The sequence below is a fragment of the Varroa destructor genome, unplaced genomic scaffold (genome assembly GCF_002443255.2).
Source record: "Varroa destructor unplaced genomic scaffold, Vdes_3.0 BEIS01000005.1, whole genome shotgun sequence".
Classification (NCBI taxonomy): domain Eukaryota; kingdom Metazoa; phylum Arthropoda; class Arachnida; order Mesostigmata; family Varroidae; genus Varroa; species Varroa destructor.
In genome coordinates this window covers 36,384,136-36,393,909 of record NW_019211458.1, presented here as the reverse complement: position 1 = coordinate 36,393,909, position 9,774 = coordinate 36,384,136, and the positions used below count along the sequence as shown (strand labels likewise).

General features: G+C 38.4%; 1 long non-coding RNA gene across 1 annotated transcript; it reads right to left on the bottom strand.

The window, feature by feature from the left end:
* Nucleotides 1-265: 265 nt before the first annotated feature.
* On the bottom strand, nt 266-3,963 carry LOC147755628 (uncharacterized). Its single transcript, XR_015329020.1, has 2 exons — nt 3,798-3,963; nt 266-946 (listed from the first exon to the last, which is right to left on the bottom strand). It is a non-coding gene; the product is annotated as an uncharacterized LOC147755628 (long non-coding RNA).
* Nucleotides 3,964-9,774: the final 5,811 nt, after the last annotated feature.

Sequence of the window (9,774 nt, the reverse complement as noted above, 5' to 3'; positions counted from 1 at the left end):
CTAAGAAATGAGAGTTATTGCTACAATTTGATCATGTACTTAGGTGCCACTGGCCAATTAAATCGGGGCCAAAATTTAAAAAGCATATCATCGTTAACAAAATAGTTGTATTTTTTAGAGAGCAACATTTCATTTAAAAAAAAATCAATGTAGAATAATAAGAAATTGGGCTAGTTGAGATATTTCGCGTACGAAATACCACTTAGTTCATGCAACAGTACCTACATATATGTCGTATCGATTATAGAAATAAACAAACTTTAAATTATATAAATAAACAAATTTATTTAGTCGTGATTGTTTATTGTTATATTGCTACTAAACGACGGAAGACTTTCACAGGTCTGACCTGAAAGATGCCCACCATCACCTGTGCTACATGACATTCATGTAGCATGTATTTCAGGTATCTTCATTATTAGTTAACTATCTATAATTGTAGCAAAACGAAATTCATAAAAAGATAGCTATACGCTAAGTTTCATAAGGTGTCTCCATTAAACATGTTGATATTGTTCGCCATTAGCGTTTAACCTATTGTTATGGTCCGCTGTCATGTAGCATTAGAGTTTCGCATCGATTTTTACGTTTTTTTGTTATTGAGCAAGACGTCAAAATAGTTTCCAGGCTATTTCGTCATGCGTCCACTAATGACTAAAAATGTACCCGTCAAAACATCGGGATTGTGTGAAATCAGTCATGGTGTGCAGGCGAAGAATAGTGAAGGTTTTCAGGATGAATGATACACGTCAGACGGCCGTTGCGTAGATTGAGACCTGCTTTGTAAGGTGGCAGCTGACGAAATGCGTAGTGAAGGAGAGGCCCGAGCGTGCTTCGGTAGCGGAGAAGCGACTCAAATACGATTGTAAAGCGTTTAGAAAGAGACCGGTTCTCTTTCGTTCTGGTTATAGATTGCGCTGATCATGGCTGTAAACATCGATTGAACCTGTGGCCAAGATCAACATTAGACATAATAAAAACATTAAGATAACCAAGTGTCGTAATTGCATGACTCATCGAACTCTACATAGGATTGAAGCAGAAATACGCTTCTTGTTCGGAAAACCTTCAAATGCATATGGACATATGGCAGTTATGACGTGTTACAGTGTTAGGCACCGTATTATCGTCTCTGCTACCGTTGATTAATCAACTACTGATCCATTGAGACTTTGTCCATCATCTAATTACTTCCTTAACTAATTCGAATGAGTGTTTGATGAGAACAGTCGTTGCTTTAGATGAGGCATTCGATTCCGCCGACGTAAACAAGGATGCTCTGAACTTTTACGAGTTAGGAAGACACGAAATTGTTCCTAATTAATGTCAGCTTTTCAGCTTGTTCTATTGTCACGAGTTTTGTCAAGATAGAACGTGTTGACCAAGGTCTATGGAAGGAACCGTAAATTTCGTTTTACAGGCTCAGATGAGCAAGATATGCGAGTTTCAATTAAATGTTCAAAAAGACACCAGTAAAAGTAGAGCTTTTTGGTAAAGTATACATTTGTCACTGTTCAGAGCTAACGACCACTAGGGTCCAATAGGGCAACACTATCTGGCTGTTCAGGCTAATTTCGGGGGGTTCGAGCGAGCGAGTTGATCTATTGTTACATCGAACCACTGGCTAGATGTTGATGCGTTATCGCTTTAATCACGTTAGCTCACTCTCAAGAACTGGCGGAGTCTGTCATATGGAACATTTTCGGGTAATAAAAAAGAATGCAAATTTGAGATGTAGAAAATAGCAAAATGTCGGAAAAGCAGAGCGTAGATGACGTCATTTACGGGCCAAATTGTGAGAACACAGTGCTGACTGAACGTTTTTGCTGCTCAACAGTGAAATGTTAGCATTGAACGTCACAGCGCCTGCTGCCCAAGAGACTAAACTAATGACAACCGTATAATATGGCGAAAACTTTTCAGCAATTTCGAAGTAACGATGCATGATTATTGTGATGCACAAGGAATGTACGAGAATAAAACAACCGAGAACCAGCTGCAGCTCTTCGTAATTTTGCTAGCTTCAATTTAACGAAGCAAGTTACGCAAAGGTTCGTGAAAATGCGGTGGATAAATGTCTGCGTGTGAACGTACTTCCATCGATTTCGATTAAGGCCAAATCACCCCCCGTTAGAATTGTAACAACGCATATTGTTGTCAAGTTGACTACCTTCAACACAAATTCTGTTTAGGGCAGTTGTTGAGTAATCAAGGCGATGGTTGTAGATGCCTGTAACAATTTCCCTATCGACGTATCGCCTTACGTTTAAGTAAGATGGACTCAGCTTATCCACGGATGAGACCGATGATTTCGGCGCTTACGAAGTGTTTCACAGGCTTGACTGACCACGATAAATTCGATGTTTAAAAAGAGAGTTAGTGTATACAATATTTACTACTGGCCGCAGGAGTACTTCAAGCTAGAAATGCGTCTGATAAATTCAATATTAAATGAAAATGAAATTCAGTAAAATATAGTAATTTCGGTAGGAGTTCATCCTCTGGCTGGAATGCGCCATTTAGTCCTTGCACATGCAGCATGCACCTAGCTCTCCTCCGATCAATCATTTTAAAATTGCGACACATCAAGTCTGAACGGAGCAAAAGTCATACCGCGAGGCACGCAAGACTTGAATAGAAGTATTATCTGGTACTTGAAATAAAAAGCATTGCAAAAGATTAAAAAAAAATGTGATTTCAATATTATAAATAAAGGAAGCAAAAAAATCTTGAAGAATATAATATTCGTAGTAAATATTTAGTTGGTTCATGGCAAGAAAGATTCAATAAATGGTGGCAATGGCAAAAACGAGATGCAGTTGGTTTTTCGCTTAATTCAAGCATGCACTGGACTGGAAGAAAAGTGATTCTGTCCAGGAGCCATTCGGAACTGCCGTAAAAAAATATGGGACATAGATATTTTATGGAACCTAGGATTCGTGCGGATAGAATTATCACGAATTTTCTAGATTAAATAACAATCTCATCAAACTATTGACTGCTGGATATATGAAGTTAGTCTTTCATCAAAAGACAATATTAGAGTTTTAGAAGATAACGAAAACTTCGCGACGTTACGCTTAGAACATATCCCGCTCAGAGCAAAAAAGAATGAAGATCTATTAATAACTGTAAGTGATGAAACTAATGGTTATGTGAGAAATGGTTTTACGGAGCTTGCACTCTATGAAAAGAAAAAGGAATTCGCCCATTATCTGCCGGTTTTAGTAGGTGCAAAAAAAATCGTGTGTTAATATGAAGAAAAGACAATATTGAGAGAAGGATGATCCGCACCCCTTCTCACGCCAGGACAAGATTAGGGTGGTACAATGTGCAGGAGCTTGCCGAAGCGACGAAACGTCGTTAAATGATATCCTTCATCAAGACCCGACTTTGTTGCCATCCGGTCTAAGGGTATTCCTGTACTTTAGAGAAGATCGTCTAACAAGCCATATTGCAAACACATACCTTCCATTTAAATCCAATACATAAAACACTTTAAAGGTCTGAATGGTATCTATGTCAAAAGATCCGTTAGCTCCGACAGATGAATTCTGATCTAGCGATTTAGAATTCACTCTGATTCGAGATTCTATGCTCCATCGTAACGGACAGAGGCAGATTTTACCCACAGCACGCAAGAAAATATCAATGACATGTTCTATATAGACGACATAACATCGAACGGTACGTCAATAAGGGCAGATTACAGTTACCTAATAATATTTCTATTTTGGAAAATTCCTTCTGAAAAATTGACGACAAACTCTGTTTAAATGGGAAAAATTGCAACATACTTGCTCTACTTCCAAATGCAAAAGTCTCTATGATAGTGAGATAGCAGGCCTCGCTCGGCATTCACCCTAGGCCCAAATCGAATTTGTCCAACTGATTTTCTGTTTGGTTGGTTATCGTCACGAGATGATTCTACCAACAACGAAAAACACTTTAGGCCTGTTTGCTGATAAAATAGCCATACTTTGCTACAAATGCTAGAAACTTTAGTAATCAGCAATTGACTCATATTGAAAACACTGCAAACAGAAATGATTAAAGTTTTGCGCTCTGATCAAATCAGACCTCACCTCGAAGGAAGATATTGAGAAGTGCGTACCCTCCAGAGTGCCTTACAAGCTTTTTGAGGTTAATGCAAAGTTCTGGACCTTTTTTTGTGTTGCGTTAGTTAAGTTCGATTCAGCTCAAATGCTAAGACGTCCAATTAGACTCCTTTATAGACTGAAAACTTAAAGCACATCCGTTCGAATTAAAAAATAGATAAAAATATACATACCAATGTGTACAAATATGGATTAACTCTAAGGGTATGGTAATGCTTAATCATGTCGGAAATGGTTATAGTTTCGCATGCACATTCTACGGTTGAGAAGTTATGCTAGAATATACGAAAGAATAAAAAGCAATATCCAAATCGTCGTAGGCGGTCGTTAGGACTATAGTATTGTAGGTAGTGCGCTGCAGGCCGCCCGTGGTGACCGCTGCTATACGCAAGTCGATACAAATCTTTTTTTTTTTCAATTAATTTTTTAACTTTAATTAAACAATTAATTTAAGCATACTATCAAAATAGTTACTAATGTTTAAATTCGGTTATTGTTGTTGTTGTTGTTGTTGTTGCATAGGGAAGGACTATTTTCACAGTCGTTTTGGCGGATCGCACAGCGCATATCTATTCGCCCACTGGACGCCGCAGAAACAAGCAAACGATTAACTTTTCATTTTGTATTACTGTTTTTTTCGATTTAACCGCGTCGTATACTTGCAAAAACACAGTTGAGCGAAAGAGATCGATATTTACATTCTACACAGTTTGAGCAGAGTGTTACCGCGCTTCACGGATTTGAATTGCCACAATCAGCTCCACAACTAGTGCATATTTTATTTACTATTACTTATAAAAGTACTGCGAAGTACAAATGTGCGCCATAAAATAAAATAGAAGTCGAAATTTCGATGACAACTCATTTTTTGGTTGTGATGCATCATTTAGTGTTAACATATGCAGCATGCATATCGTTTTCGTCCTATCGGTCAGCCAGCTTTAACTTTCGGCACGTCAAGGCGGAGAAGCGCAAGAACCATAATAATTCCAGCAGGTGTCGTTCATTAGGTCGCAGTCTAAACGAATGTAATATATTTTCATTCTTCTAACCGGCTGTAGCGTGCAACACAAAGCTACTAGAATATTCGTTCTGTTTTTCAGAACCCACCCGGCTTTATTCTTGACTTCTTACATTGTTCATTTGACGGACTTATTCTGAACCCTTCTTCCTGCTCATTTCGTTCCATGACTCACCATTTTTCTTATCATACAAAAAATGAACACGGAGAAATGAAGTGATATAAAACCCGGCTCTCGTCGAACGATTGTAAATTTTTGGCAAGCAGCGCCGGGGCTGGTAATATCTTGGTCAACTTGTTATTATGTAGTTGCTGACTTGCGTTTTTGCCTTGCCTGTAGATGAAGGAACGAGAACTAATCGTTTCAATGGTTGTCCTGTGAACAACGGCTTATGCATCTACGGAATACGTACGCCCATATTGCGGTATTTACGCTTAAGAATTTGAAATCTAAATTTTGAAGATCGTAAAAAAAGGGGGTGGAAAAGATGAATAATACGGGACGCCTAGACGGAACCGCGGACAGAAAGGTAGAAGGTTCCCTCGTGAGCAGTGGTAACTGTCAGAACAGCCAAAAACTGTTGACAATTCACTTCAAAGTGCGCCAGAATTTGCGCAGGAACTTTGTTAGCAACTCTCGATTGTCATTGTAGATCTTGACGGTCGCAACTGGTGCGTGGAGTATCAACGAAACTCATCGTAATGCTACCGTACTGAATCAAGTAATTTTATTTAATTCCAAATCAGCGTGCGTTTCTAAAAAAGAGAAATTTCCATAAGTTTGCACTTTGAATACGTAGTGTCCCTAACCAGCTCAAGATTCGAACGGCCTTCAGCCGAAGGGATACAAAATGGTTCTTGTCGTCATCGTCGCGGGCGGAGCCCAAAAGGTGGTAAACTTTAACGATGTTTTTTTATTGTTCAATATTGTTGGGTCAATATTGTTATGATGTACGATTGTAGCCAAATGAAAAACTTTCATTTCATTAACTAGAACGCAGAGATAGCCGTAACCGGTTTAAAATGAAAAAGCATTTAGATCAACTTACTGCCGCTGTAGCAATAGCATTTACTTTTCATTAAACTTTTAGTAAAAAATCAACTATTACGTTGGACGAGCCTGATCAATGGACACATTATTACCTATGGTAGTGTTGTTTAACTATTATTTAAACCCACAAGCAGGTATAAACAAGTAAATAGATGGGTAAATTATTTTTTACTCATCCGCCCTAAACAGATGGGTTACTTGTGAGTTCTTACACTAGTCGACACTTAACTGCAATGCTAGAAGTAGTAAGGTAATTTTGAACACTCGAAACTGGCCTGTTTGTGCTATTGACATCTGAAACAAACGTGGAGCAGACGCGTGGCATGGGGTTGCGAAAATTGTGCTGGCTTGGTGGGGCTCATAAGCACAACCTGCGGTCCACTATTCTTAGGAAATAGACGCATAAAAGTGACTTCGACCCTGTACGCATTTCCTAATAGATAAAACGACACTGTTTCTAGACGAGAGAAAACGCTCAGGTTGCGGTCTGATATGTCGAAGCTGCCTTCGTAAGTATTTACTTTGGATACAATATGCTGGATAATCTAATGTTTTGTTTGAGTAAACTTGGTACTAAAATCAATTCGAGCTTTACACGAGTTATTTCCAAATAAATTTTGTCAATTTAAAAAAAAAATCGTTTTCGACTAGACACTAGCATCTACACCATGAGGACATTTTTCACAGCCAAATCAGACTAGTTTATATAGAGCTGGATATTATCCGTCCATATCGCGGTTTTAAGAGTGTTCCTACTTTAATTAAAATTCTACCGTAGACCAAGAAAACATGGTACGAACGCATCCGAAGAGTACGTTAATGCAACATGTCATGCCCAGAAGGCAATCAGCTGCGTCACTGGATGGAAGTAACGTACAGCTTTCCTGGGTGTGAGTAGACCGTCAACACATCATTCCGTCAAGCTGAATTAGAAGCTTTCAGTTACGCTAGCAGTAAACAGATATTCCCCTTCAATCCTCCTGATTGTCTATGCATTAGGTACCTTTTTCTCTTTTTTTTTTTTAGATGCATGTAATGTTTAAGATTAAGGTCAAGGGAATCGATAGGAAAACTTGTTGTTTTCATTGATCGACTGGGCGAATCCTTTGTTCGTGCGAATTCTCCAGTAATACCTAATCTCTAAACGTGTTTATGGCTTCGTGGGGAGTTTTTGGTCGAAAGCCGCTTTTCGCACGTGTAGGATTCAGTGATAGGTTGCTATTAGCACGCCCATTTTTACGTAGACAAGTGTTAGTAAGAAAACCTCTTTTAACGATTATTAATAATCAGCAATAAAAAGAGCCGAGTTGTTACGATGTTTCTTGTAAACTTCAGCGGCGATATGTTTCTTTTCTGTTTCAATATTAATAATATCGAATTTATTTGTATGTGCCTCGTGGAATTATATGCATCGAGGTTTCCAGCGCTTCTACTTACTTGTGCTCGCCAGACGATGGATTAATTACCTAATTAGTAATAACTAACAATACAAGCAGAGGAAGGAAATGTATGGCTTGAGAAATCAGAATTCCCATGTCATACTTTTGACGGTGATTTCATATGAAATAAGAATATGATATAACGGCGATTTGTATAGAGATAGCTTATCGCTTGTCGAACCCTGTCATTATTTATATTAATAAAGCCTGCCTTCAGCTTTGGGCTTCTGTTTAACTTGTGTCAGCTCTGCAGTTAATACGAAATGAAATATATTCGAAAGCTTGCAGTGCAACAGTATAAGACAATCTAAAGTACTTAGAGATAATAAACAATGTTAGGCAGTGATGCAATGCAGCTGAAAGGAAGCGTCTTACTACGAAGTACGTGTACCGCGAGCCAATTATTGGCTCATTCTAACGATCAATAAATCTCGAAAAATTTATTCTCATTAGCTGTTGCGACATAGCCTCTTTCAAACCCGCCAAATTTTGAAACGTCCAAGGCTGTTAAAGCTTTCGTATCGGCGAATGGCTTATGATTAGGGGATGACTTGGTCGACGTGTAATCAGAGGTTCACCGGTCAAAATATTAAGTTTATTAATTAAGTACGCAATTTTCCGGCACAATTTCGGATTTTAAATTTCTTTGGCGAGTAGGAAACACATTTTCCTTAATTATATTCTGACGTTTTACAAAATCGCCAGTAACTCACAAAATATATAATTTGTCACACTAGGAGTCTTGTGACTTACTTGGTGGTACAAAATTCATATACAAGCTACGATTTCAGGTCGATCGAAATCGGTGCTTTATTCTGCATAGCGAAGACATGACGAAGGGTCACCGACCCGTCTATAGTCATAAATTGTCTAAAAACTAGTTCTCCTGTTCATGAGACCCAAATGTAAGACATCACAACTATACTTAATGCAATTGAAGAATAAGCTATAATACTTGTTTGTTTGTTAGCGACTGAAATCTTTCGGCGCCAACATTTTCATATATTTTTTATATTAATTTATAGTGATTGCTTAAAAGAAATTAGTCTACCTTTGACCCCACCGAAAAAAATGGCAGTAGTGAAATAACATAAAGTTAGTTATCTTTTTTAGAAGATGAAATATAACTCATCTGCGGATTTGAATTCCCATCATGTGCAAAATTATAGTATAGAATGGGTTCATTCGGGTAAATGTTGTACTAATTATTAGATCTGCCGTTTCCCTCTAATCGTATATTGATCCCAGTTTAAAGGTAGCTAATAGCATTCAATAAATAGCTGATCTGCGATGCGCTTATAAAATCTATGAGATTTACAGCTCACTAGGCTAACACGGAGAGTAATTAGCTTTATCAATGAAAAAAGACATCGATTACTTCGGTAATTAGTCATTGACTACGGCACTACAGTGTCTGTATGAGAACCTATAGAAGTAAACGTTTGGCCTAGTTCAACGTTCCAAAGAGAACAGCCTCATACTAAAGCAAATCGTGGAGCCTGATGTTATTACTGAAGTCCTTCCAGCGAGTCCAGGGCCCTTCGGAATGATCTAGAGCCGTCCAATCTGGCCGTAGCCGATAGGTTCGTCTTAATGGGTTTCGCCGGAACGTATACCCAGTATACGAACTGTGTAACGTATATGGGGTATGCGTATATATACACACAATATGTAGTCAAAACCAACAAACGAGCCAGTACGTTAGCTCCTTTAAAAACTTCCTTCTCCTTAGTCGACCTTTAGTCAAAGGAGTGCCCGCAAAAGTATGTGTATATCTAATGCTTGATCTCGAGTTCACAATCGTAAAGTAAGTTTGTAAAACAAGTAATAGTTACAAAGCAGCCGCATGAATAGCGAATCCAAATCCCGCGTGGACGAAAGGTACGAAAGAAAATATCACGTAATTTGTAATGTAAATCTAGGTGACGTGGCCACTGCGGATTATAGATAAACTCACTAAGCTCACTGGTTATTACGTAGTAACGAGGTACATGCAGAAGTTCACCAATATATGGGGGTAGATAAGAAGTGCTCGATCACTTTGTCAGGCGCGCGTTTATTAACAAGCCTTGTGGTTGATTTGCACGAGGTCATTATGTTATTGTTTGATATTGTGGCAGATTTGAACATCACTTATGCTATCTA